Below are 10,620 nucleotides of genomic sequence, written 5' to 3' on the forward strand. Positions count from 1 at the left end.
ATGAAGGAGGAAGGGGAAAGAAAAAGGATCCCTTTGGTTCCAGTAAATCTCCTGAAAAAGAGCAAGCTTATCAAGCCCTCAAAGCCACTCAGGCAAAGCAGGCTCTTTTGGCAAAGAGAGAGAGAGAGAAAAGGGAAAGAATTCAGGTTTAGACGACTAGAATCTTTTGTACACGATTCTTGGCGGCGGCAGCAACATGACAAGGTGCGTGTCCAGCGACTAGAAGTAAAGCCTCGTGCTTTGGAGGTGACTGGTAAATAATCCTCGGCCTTCGTTATATGCACGGAAAGGATTGAAGGAGTGAGTTTATTGGTAAAGAGCACCATCATGAATCTTGGCCTGAAGAAATTGTTCAGTGGCGTCTTTGTCAAGGTCACCCCTCAGAGTGCAAAAATGCTGTGCACAGTGGAGCCTTATGTGACCTGGGGATTTCCAAATCTGAAGTCTGTCTGAGAACTCATCTTGGAAATGTGGACAAGCAAAGATTAACGATGAGATTGTCCCTCCGACAGACAACACAGTGGTTGAGCACCTGGGGAGCACCTGGGGAGGACTTGGGGAGCACCTGGGGAGCACCCGGGGAGCACCTGGGGAGCACCTGGGGAGGACCTGGGGAGCACCTGGGGAGCACCCCGGGAGCACCTGGGGAGGACCTGGGGAGATTTGGTGTCATTTGCCTGGAAGACTTCATCCATGAAATCGCCTTCCCTGGGAAGCATTTCCTGGAGTTCTCTTCATTCTTCTGCCATTTCTACCTCTCTGTGGCCCATCATGCTACCAAGAATGGTGGACTTCCCCAAGGAGATGGGCTCACCTGGCTACTGAGGTGACCGCATCAGTCAGCTTACCCGGCAGCTCAACTAGAGCAGGAGCAGGTTTTCCAAAAGCATGCATTGGAAGTGTTTTTGTTGTTTAAAATTACCAAGTGTCTTCAGAGAAGATTATTTTCTGCCTTCAAAAACTAAAGGAAGGGGGCCAGGAGAACCATAATAAGGGTGTGAGAGCATCAAAGACATTTAACACAGCCCAGTTCCATGGAAAGGAACAATTGTTCTCCACGTTGGCTGCCTGTCTCTGAAATCGATGCAAACTATGGAGGAAAGAATCACCTTGCCTTCCTTCTATCTTGGTGTTTAATGTTGGGTGGGCAACTAGCCCAAATATCCCTCCCACCCCCTCCAAGACTCTAAAAGCAGTGGGGCAGACCAGGGGGCACCCTTGAATCTGGATGAAGAAGGTCTTGGTTTTACTTTTTATTTTTGTCAGGGTAGGTGGCCTTGTGTTTGGTTTGGTTTGTTCACGACAGGATGTGTAGCCCTGGCTGGCCCTAAACTCCACAGCAGCCCTGCCCCCACCTAGCTGCTGGTGTATAAGCTTGTGGGCTTATTCCTCAGACAGAAAAGGCACCTAGAAAGGTGACAAAGACCATGTGTGGTCTTGTGGTGTGAGGCCACGGTGCAACCACACTGTCCGAGTTGGGACCTCTCAGGCTTGCTGCCCTGGGTCAGTGTAACAGCATTTGTACCCTGACCTGCAGTGACCGTCCTTTCCTGTAGCTCAGGATTTAGGATGGGGGTGGGGGATCCCTATTCTAGAAAAACACACACATACATCCATACATTGTGCTTGGAACTCCATGATGGTGACACACACCCCCTCTTGGCACCTGGAAGTCTTTTGTGAGGACAGCCTGCTTTTCTACGCACATTGGTCTATAAAGCTAGTCTCATTCTGTGCTACGGAAGGGGACTGAAGTTTAACCACTTGTTTTCTACTAAGAACTAGTGTTTGGCTGGGCCTGGTGGTACATGCCTTTAGCCACAGCACTTGGGAGACACATGCAGGCAGATCTCCTGAGTTCAAGGCCAGGCAAACCTGCCCTACAGAGTTCCAGGATACCCAGGACTACACATAGAGAAAATGTTAAAGACAAAACCCAATGCATTGATAAACTGTTGTTTCCTAAACCACATGTACCCAAGAAATTGCCACTAAACTTCACCCTTGGCTTAAGGATTCCTGGTTGTCTTTCCTTAAAACCCACATGAGGAGTCCACATTCTTAACACATGCTTCCCTTGGGCTTGCCTGTAACCTTGGCTTCATGGGCCCTTCAGAACTCAGCTGTGAAGCTGAGTCCCATATCTGACAGTGCCAGGCATGGTGATGGCTCACCTGTAGTCACAGCGTTGCGTTACAGAGGTGGGTGGATCTCTGAGTTCAGTGCCACTTTGGACTACACAACAGTGCCTCAGAACCAATTACAAGGTTAGTGGTTCCAGAGAAAACCTTCCAGATATCAGTGTTAACCATTATAGGGCATTGGGACATGAGGTGACCAAAAATGCATTGCGGTCTTGGAGGAACAGTCACAGCTATTTAACGTTCTGGGACACAAATCCTGGATCTTACTAAGTTAGGGAGCACTGTAGTGTTGGGAATGCTTGCCTGCTCTGTGAGAGGTGGATGAGCTGAGTCAAGACTTCCATTTCAGGCTTCCTCAGAATTTAAAGCAAGTTTTTCTAAGTATTAAAAGATGATTTTTAAGGGAAAAAAATCCTCTGACCTACAGTTATCTTTAACTCATTCCTACACTCTCTCTTCCACTCTACCTCAAATTCCTGCAGCTACACGAAACCTTCCTCTAACAGACTCTGTTTCAATTCTGTCTTAAAATAAAATCTATTTTTTTCAGAATGTATATTTGACTGTCCTCTTTAAAATCATTTTGTTAAAAATCAAGTGTCCCTTTAGATACATGACTAGCTCCTTTGCTTTTGTTGAATAATTGCACTAAACATTTTATGCCGCTTACTACTAATGTCAACTTTTGAATACTTTGGCTCCGAAGGCTTTGGTTTCCTTCAAAATAGCTAAGCAGAGGGAAGGAATGGGAACTACAGGTATGTAATACACTCATACCCCTGCCATGATTTTCTTCTTACTTTCCCTCCTATCAAAGTAAAGCAACCCTGGGCCTGGGGAGACGGCTCAGTGGTTAAAGAGCTTGCTACGTAAAGACATGAGTTCAGAGATAGGGAGATCTTTGGGCTTGTTGACCAAATCAAACAAGTGACCTCCTAGTTCAGTGAGAGAACTTTTCTCAAAATATAAGTTGAAGGAAGGGTCTGGTGAGATGGTGTTTCCTGTGGAAGCTGGATGACCTGAATTTGATTCCTGGGACCCACATAAAAGTGGCACAGTGGGGGTTGGGAATTTAGCTCAGTGGTAGAGCAAGTGCAAGGCCCTGGGTTCCGTCCCCAGCCCCCCCCCGCAAAAAAAGTGGCACAGTGTGCCTGTGAGTTTTCCCACACTAATAAACACATTAAAATGAGTGCACATACTCACATGAGCACATGCATACATGACTCACACACATACATATGCACCTACTAGAAGGCTATATATAAACATATATATCAACTCTACTTCTCTTTTCTTACTCATCAAAATTCTGCCTTTTGAATGATATTTATGCAAGGTCCTGCTCTCCCTTCCTGGTCAAAGCCTATCATGTAATTTTTATCTGGTCACAGTGGTTAAATTGAACACTTACTTATTAAGTACTTCTTAGTTAAGCGCTATCATCTAAGTATTAGGAACGCAACAATAAATTTGACAGAAAAAGTCTGGGCTCTCAGGCAAACATCATCAATAAACAATTAAGAATCAGAGCTTAGGGCTGGAGAGATGTCTCAGCCGTTAAAGGCTAGGCTCACAACCAAAAATATAAGAATCAGAGCTTATAGTGTCAGGCCATAGTCAATGCAATGACAAGAAGTAGGGCAAGAGAAAGTGTCATGCAGATAGAGTCGTCAGGAAAGATCTCTCTTGGGAAGCAATCTGTGCAGATCCTAATCAGTTGAGGACTGGTTGACAACAAATACTCTGGGATGACAGCTCTTGATGCTCTTGAAAAACAGCGGGAAGCTCTGTATGGAGACCAGAAGGAAAGGGAAAGTGCTAGGAAGCAAGTTTGGGGGAATAGTTGAAAGCCAAGATGACAGAGGGTTGGAAGACCATAAAAAGAGCTCGTATTTTAATTTGAGTTGATGGGAGGGCATATTGAGTAGAGGAGTAATAAGATTAGTTCTGTGCTTTGGTAATATTTCTGCAGTGTTGAGGGGTAACAGTGCAGAAGCAAGACTGGAACCAAGGCCATGAGTTAGAAAGCTAGCTCAAATGACTAAAGAAAACACAATGGCAACTTACAGCAGCAATGGCGCGGTGGTGTGAGCCTGTACACCCTAGAGGCAGCGACGGGCAGATCTCTGAGTTTAAGGCCAGCCTGGTCTCCACAGAGTTCCAGAACAGGTATACAGAGAAACCCTGCCTCCAGAAATCAAAACCAAATAAGTAAACAAATCTTAAAGATTATAGGAAAGTTGTAAAAACAAAAATTCCCCCCTTAGTCACTGAAGAATAATAAGCAAATGCTGGGGAGGTGGCTCAGCAGTTAAGAGCTCTGGCTGCTCTTCTAGAGGACCTGGGTTCAAATCCCAGCACCCACATGCCTGCTTACAACCATTGGTAACTCTAATTCCAGGGAATGTACCACCCACTCTGACATTGGGGAGTACCAGCTATGCACAGGTGTGCACACACATGGAAGCGAAACATCCACACATTCTTTTTCTAAAGATTTATTTATTTATTTAATGTATGTGAGTACACTTTCTCAGACACACCAGAATAGGACATCAGATCCCATTACAGATGGTTGTGAGCCACCATGTGGTTGCTGGAAATTGAACTCAAGACCTCTGGAAGAGCAGCCATCTCTCCAGCCCAATTATATTTAAAGATAATCTGGTGTGGTGGTGCATGACTTTGATCCCATCACTGGGGAGGCAGGGGTAGGCAGATCTCTGTGAGTTCTACAAAGCAAGTCTTGGACAGCCAGGGCTCTGTTACACAGAGAAACCCTGTTTCTAAACCCTCCCCAAAAGTAAAATAATAATAATAATTAATGATAATAATTAAAATAATAACCAAGATAAACACAATAATGACATAATAAGAATGTTGACCCAATGTCCTACCAGTGTAGTAGTCATTATGCAAATAAAGAATACCATTTTCCTTTATAAACACACACACACACACACACACACACACACACACACACGCTCACATACAAACAATTTTACATGCTCAAATAGCGTCAAAATACAGAATTTTAGAGTCTGGAGATTTACCACAGGCCGTAGAGTGCGTGCCTAATATACAGGCCTTTAATTTCAGCTCTTGAAAAGCAGAGAAAGAATCACAAATTCAAGGTTATAGAGAATTTGAAACTTCTCTAGAATACCGGAGAAAAGTTCTCAAAGGCAAGGGAGGGGGACTGCTCCTCTGTGCCTGGGTAGAGATACTGTGTAAGGATCATGGAGCGTACACCCGGTGATTCCAAGCGCATCCTTGAGAGATGGCCATGTACTGAGGGTGTGTTTAAGAGGGCTTCTCTAGCCTGGTCTAAGCTTTGTCTGGCCTGTAGAATCTAGCTGCCTAAGACCAAGCCCGGGAACATGGCCACACATCAGGAACCAGCTGTGGGTGGCAATAACCAGCAGTCCTCCCAGCTCTTAGCCCCCAGTAAAGTGCCCCCTGATTGGAGAAAAGCTGCCACTCAAATGTGCCTGTGGCTGGAATTGGCGTAGGTGCCTAGGGGATAGGTGTACAAAGCTCCTGATACACACAGTGGCCATTTTATGACCCTCAAGGGTGTGTGACTTCCCAGTGGAAGAGAAGCTAGTCGGTACCTTCCAACCAGCCCAACTCCTGAAGTGACCCTACTGAGGAGTCCGGAGGCATTTGAACATCTCCATATCGTCAGCTGAAGGCTGTCTGTTCCACTTCCTGAACCAAAGAAAGATCAAGGTGGCCCTAGTATTTTAGCAAATATTCCAGATCGAAAGATTTATCTGGACGCGGTAGCCGAGGCCATCAAGGATCTGATGGCCCTGTTTCTAGAAAACCTAACCTCTCCTTCATGCGAACCACACTGTTCACTGCACCTGAAACCTGCGAACATTCTGGTTGTTAGAGGTGGGGCAGTCAAGCTAACTAATTCTGAAGCTGACCATTTGAGGAGAACCTATGTGCTAGGACCGCCTACAGAAAAACCGGCCTGATGATTCATCACTACCCCCAGGACTGTTTTCCCTCAGAGACTTCTGCCAGAGCAGACCGTAGCAACAGAGGGAGAGGAATCTAGAGCACACACGTGCTGACTTTTACCCACCTTCCGAGCCCTGCAGCACTCTCACCTACACAAGGAAGTCTGTGATCAGGAAAGAGCAGGCAGGACTCCCCTCTCCCCCTCTGCACACTCCTGCTGAGCGGACCTCTCCCCTTCCTCTGGAGCCTTGAAGATTTCTACCAAGACTTTCTACCAAGAATATTTTAAGCCTCAAATGGCATTCCCCACCCCAACATCCTGTTGACCTTTTTTTTTCTCTACATTCTGTTTCTCCCTCCCTATAATAGTGAGATCTCATTTCAACATCCTACTTAAAAAAAAAAATACAAGCAAACAAAACTAGATTGAAAAAAAAAAGTATATATTACCACCACCCAGTCCTTGGGCTTTCTTGACGTTAGAGTGCCATTTGCTTGTTTGTGTGTTTATTTAGAGTACCCTTTATATATAAATGATTCAGTTAGGAATCACATATTTCCTTCACCCATTACATCTCTCCAGTCTCCTTCACCCAAGAAATATTTCATACACTGTCTCAGATACTCATTACCTTGACTCTTGAGACACTCACAAGCCTTTTATCTTAAGATACATCTAACAATTTGTATTTCTGCAAATTTCACTATAATTAGATACGTATTAAGAACTTCTACTGGGGATATCCCACACAGATTCTGTTCCCATGCTATTCTCTCCTATCAGGGGGTAGGTGTGCACCTTAAAAATTGTTTCAGTTTCACTGATATTTATTTGAATCCTTCGATTGAAGTGATGTCTTACAAGCTTCTGCACTTTGAAGCTTTTTTCATTTTCTCCTTTGTGGTAAGCATTTTGTGTAAAGGCCTTTTGAAACCTATATGATCGCACTCCAACTCAAGTTTTTGTCTGTATTGACTCATGGATGATTATTTTACTTAGTAGCTTCAAATTTGTTTGTTGTTGTTTCTTCTTTTAAATAGGATCTCACTATGTAGCCCAGGTTAGCCTCAAACCTGGCTCAAAGCCTCAGCCTTCTGATGGGCACGTGCACCATGCCTGGCTCTATTCAGCTCCTCTAGTCATTTAATTTAATGCTCAAATTGTCCAAAGATTTTGACCACTGGAAACTCCTGCAGGGTGATTTTTGGGGTATTGGTTGGTTGGTTGTGATGTGTTTATAAAGATAAAGAGAGGATATGTCACGTGTTTCAGCACCAATGTGTTGTTAAAAGGATAAAGAAAAGATATGTCCTGGTTTCGGCACCAATGTTGTGTTAATAAAAGGATAAAGAGAAGGGGATATGTTGTATGGAGGTCTGGGGGGGAAGGGTGCCTCAGCAGACCCATGCTGAGACATCCCTTCCCACTGAGGAACCAGCCACACGATGGTATAGTGTAGAATAGAGTTTATTCGGGGTATGGGGAGGGGAGTTAAGAGGGTAGTAGGGCAGAGAGAGACACAGAGAGAGAAGTAGAGAAAGAGAAGAGTAGAGGAGCACGTGGAGAGAAGTGTGGAGGGGAATGGGGAGAGAAGGGACAAAGGGGAAGAAGGTAAGAGCAAGAGAGAACGAGAGAGAGCAAGAGAATGAGGGGGGGGGCAAGCAGCCCCTTTTATAGTGTCAGGCACACCTGGCTGTTGCCAGGTAACTGTGGGGGTGGGGCTTACACAGAATGCTAACAGGTTGGTTGACTTTACATAGCCCCCTATTCTTAAGGCAGTTTTCTTTTGGTTATTCTAAGCTCATCTTTCACTTTTGCTGCCTGAATGCTGCTTTGGGGGAGGATCACATGATAAGCCGACAAATGATGTGCTCGTTTGTCACTAAGATGTTGCTGCATTGCTCCTGTGGCCTCTCAGTGGTTGAAGCTAAGGAATGTCAAGATAGAATACAAGATACATGCATGTAATACATCAGTGTCACTGTTTATATCTCTATGATACTAAAGAGGAGTCACACTAATACCTTCTAATCTAGCATCACGAGGACTATTCTACTTATCTTCTTTCCCATCTAACGGTGGGGAACCTGGCTCTAACTTTTCAATACAATTGTGCAAATAATTAACTCCTTTTTAAGCAATGGATTATTCATTGTCACCTTTGCTCCCCTCCTTGAACAGATGCCTTCCTCACCCCACTCAGCCTTTGACACCGGTCGTGCCTGGCCCTCCTGTGTGAATGCCCTCCTTGGTCTACTTAACTTGTCTGTCTGTTTGTCTGGCCCCTCCTGTGTGGATGCCACCTTCAGTCTATTTAACTTGTCTGTCTGTCTGTATGTATATATGTATGTATGTATGCTTGTTCTGCAACAAGGTCTCACTTTGTAGCACAGACTAGTCTTAAAATCAAATGCTGGGATTCCAAGCATTTGCCATTATGTCTGGCCCTGCCTAAGCTTTGAGTCTCATACACAGCACCTTTTCCCTGTGGATACTGAGAAGGCTATGCCAGGTTCTCTCCACTCAGGCTGTGGCTATGTGCTAGGGGACATCTTTTGTAAATTCTGTCCTTTCCCACGATGGGCTCCAAAACCCTACTCTGAGCTTCTGTGACAGTCCCCACATTAGGTCTGAATACCTGATGACTTCTAGATCAATCCCAGAGGAGGGATTAAGGGAACAGAAGAAAGATAAAGAGAGTATAAACTCCATGCATACACACACATACATGCACACATACAAAACATACATATGATTTAAGAAAATTCGTGTGTGTGTGTGTGTGTGCGTGTGTGTGCATCTGTGTGTGTGTGTGTGTGTGTGTGTTATGTTGACTGAGAGCTCCAGGGAGATAAAGAAAAGAGAACGGAGTCCAGAGCCTCAGGACACTCCATGCTTTGACATTTCTCAGTCAGAAGGAGGAAGCAGCAAAGTTAAACTGTGAAGAGGCCAAAAACATAGGGGGAAAACCAAAAGAAGTTTCTTGGAAGCCAACGTGTTCCAAGAAGATCACTCGCCTTAGTTACTCTCGAGTGAGATAAAGGCAGAGGTCGGCACTGGGTTTAGTGATATGCAGGTTAACAGTACGCTTGCTGCCGCACCAGCAGAACAATGGATATCAACGGCCTCACTGGAGTAGCGGTAGCCATGTGGCACTGGCACGGGGATGATAAATACAGAGAATTCTTGTGACTTTTCCTATTAAAAGGAGTGAAGAAATGAAGCAGTAGCTATAGAGGATGTGTTTAAAAGACTTCTTCATTAAATAAGAGACATTAATTGTATTCATCTATTAATCACCCTACAGAACACCAAGCAAATTGGACAAGGAAAGATATGGGATAATAACAAGAGGAAAAAATAACTAAGGCCCCCAGCACAGGAAGGCAGCTACGTCTATGTCTCATGAGAAACAGGAACAGTTCAGCTTTCGTAACATAAGGGCAGATAAGACGTAAGTAGGTGGAGCAGAAGTGGTGAGAGGATGGAATTTTTTCTCTTCTTTCTCATTGAAATAAGAAGCAAGGTCAACAGCTGAGAAGAAACACCAACAAAGAGGCTTGAACGTTTAGCAGTGCTATCCGGGGAAATGGGAGAAGCCAAGGACCTAAGGACATGCAAGGAATTACTGGACCACGCTGAGTAGCCAGTTGAGGCTTGAAGTTGTAATTTAAAATTTAGTTCAGTCAGCATGGTAATTTGTTTTCTCCAGTTTAGGCACCGTTTAGGAAGCTGTGTTTCCCCAGCTGGGGATTTTGCCAGGCAAGTACCAAAAGAGAAAAAAAGCAAGTGTACTGAAGATGTCTGTTAGTCATGGTTTTACTGCTGTGAAAAGACACCATGACCAAGGCAAGTCTCATAAAGGCTAACATTTAATTGGGTCTGGCTTACACTTTCAGAGGTTTAGTACATCATCATCATCATAGCAGGAAACATGTCATTGTGCAGACATGATGTTGGAGAAGGAGATGGGAGTTCTGCATCTTGATTCAAAGGCAACCAGGGGAAACTGGCATCCTCAGTCAGCTAGGAAGAAATCCCTACCCCTCACCCCACCGGACCCGAGACTCAGCATAGGGAGACCTCCAAAGCCCACCTCACAGTCACATACTCCGTCCAACAAGGCCACACCTCCTAACTTCCTATGGGCCAAGCATATTCAAACCACCACAGGGTCTGACTTTCATGAAATAGTTTGTAAGTGTTAATTATATAAGGTTTCATACATTTAAACAAAAATTTAGCCCGATGTGGTAGCACACGCTTTCAATCTCAGCACTTGGATGGCAGAGGCAGTGAGATCTCAGTGATTTCGAGGCCAGCATGGATGACATACTGAGTCAGGCTTGCTAGGAATGCATAATGAGACCCGGTCTCAAAAAAACAACAGAATAATTGTAGATTAATCATTATGATCTGTGTATATATAAAGATATGTGAAAAGGAGGAAACTACGTAAGTTAAATATCTTAACTACAATTTTCAATCAGATTGTAAATAATA

The 10,620-nt window shown here is 44.4% G+C and overlaps 1 pseudogene; it reads left to right on the forward strand.

Annotated features, from left to right (window-relative positions):
• Positions 1-864, forward strand: LOC116910873 (annotated as a pseudogene).
• Positions 865-10,620: the final 9,756 nt, after the last annotated feature.

This window comes from Rattus rattus, chromosome 10, assembly GCF_011064425.1.
Source record: "Rattus rattus isolate New Zealand chromosome 10, Rrattus_CSIRO_v1, whole genome shotgun sequence".
Taxonomy (NCBI): Eukaryota; Metazoa; Chordata; class Mammalia; order Rodentia; family Muridae; genus Rattus; species Rattus rattus.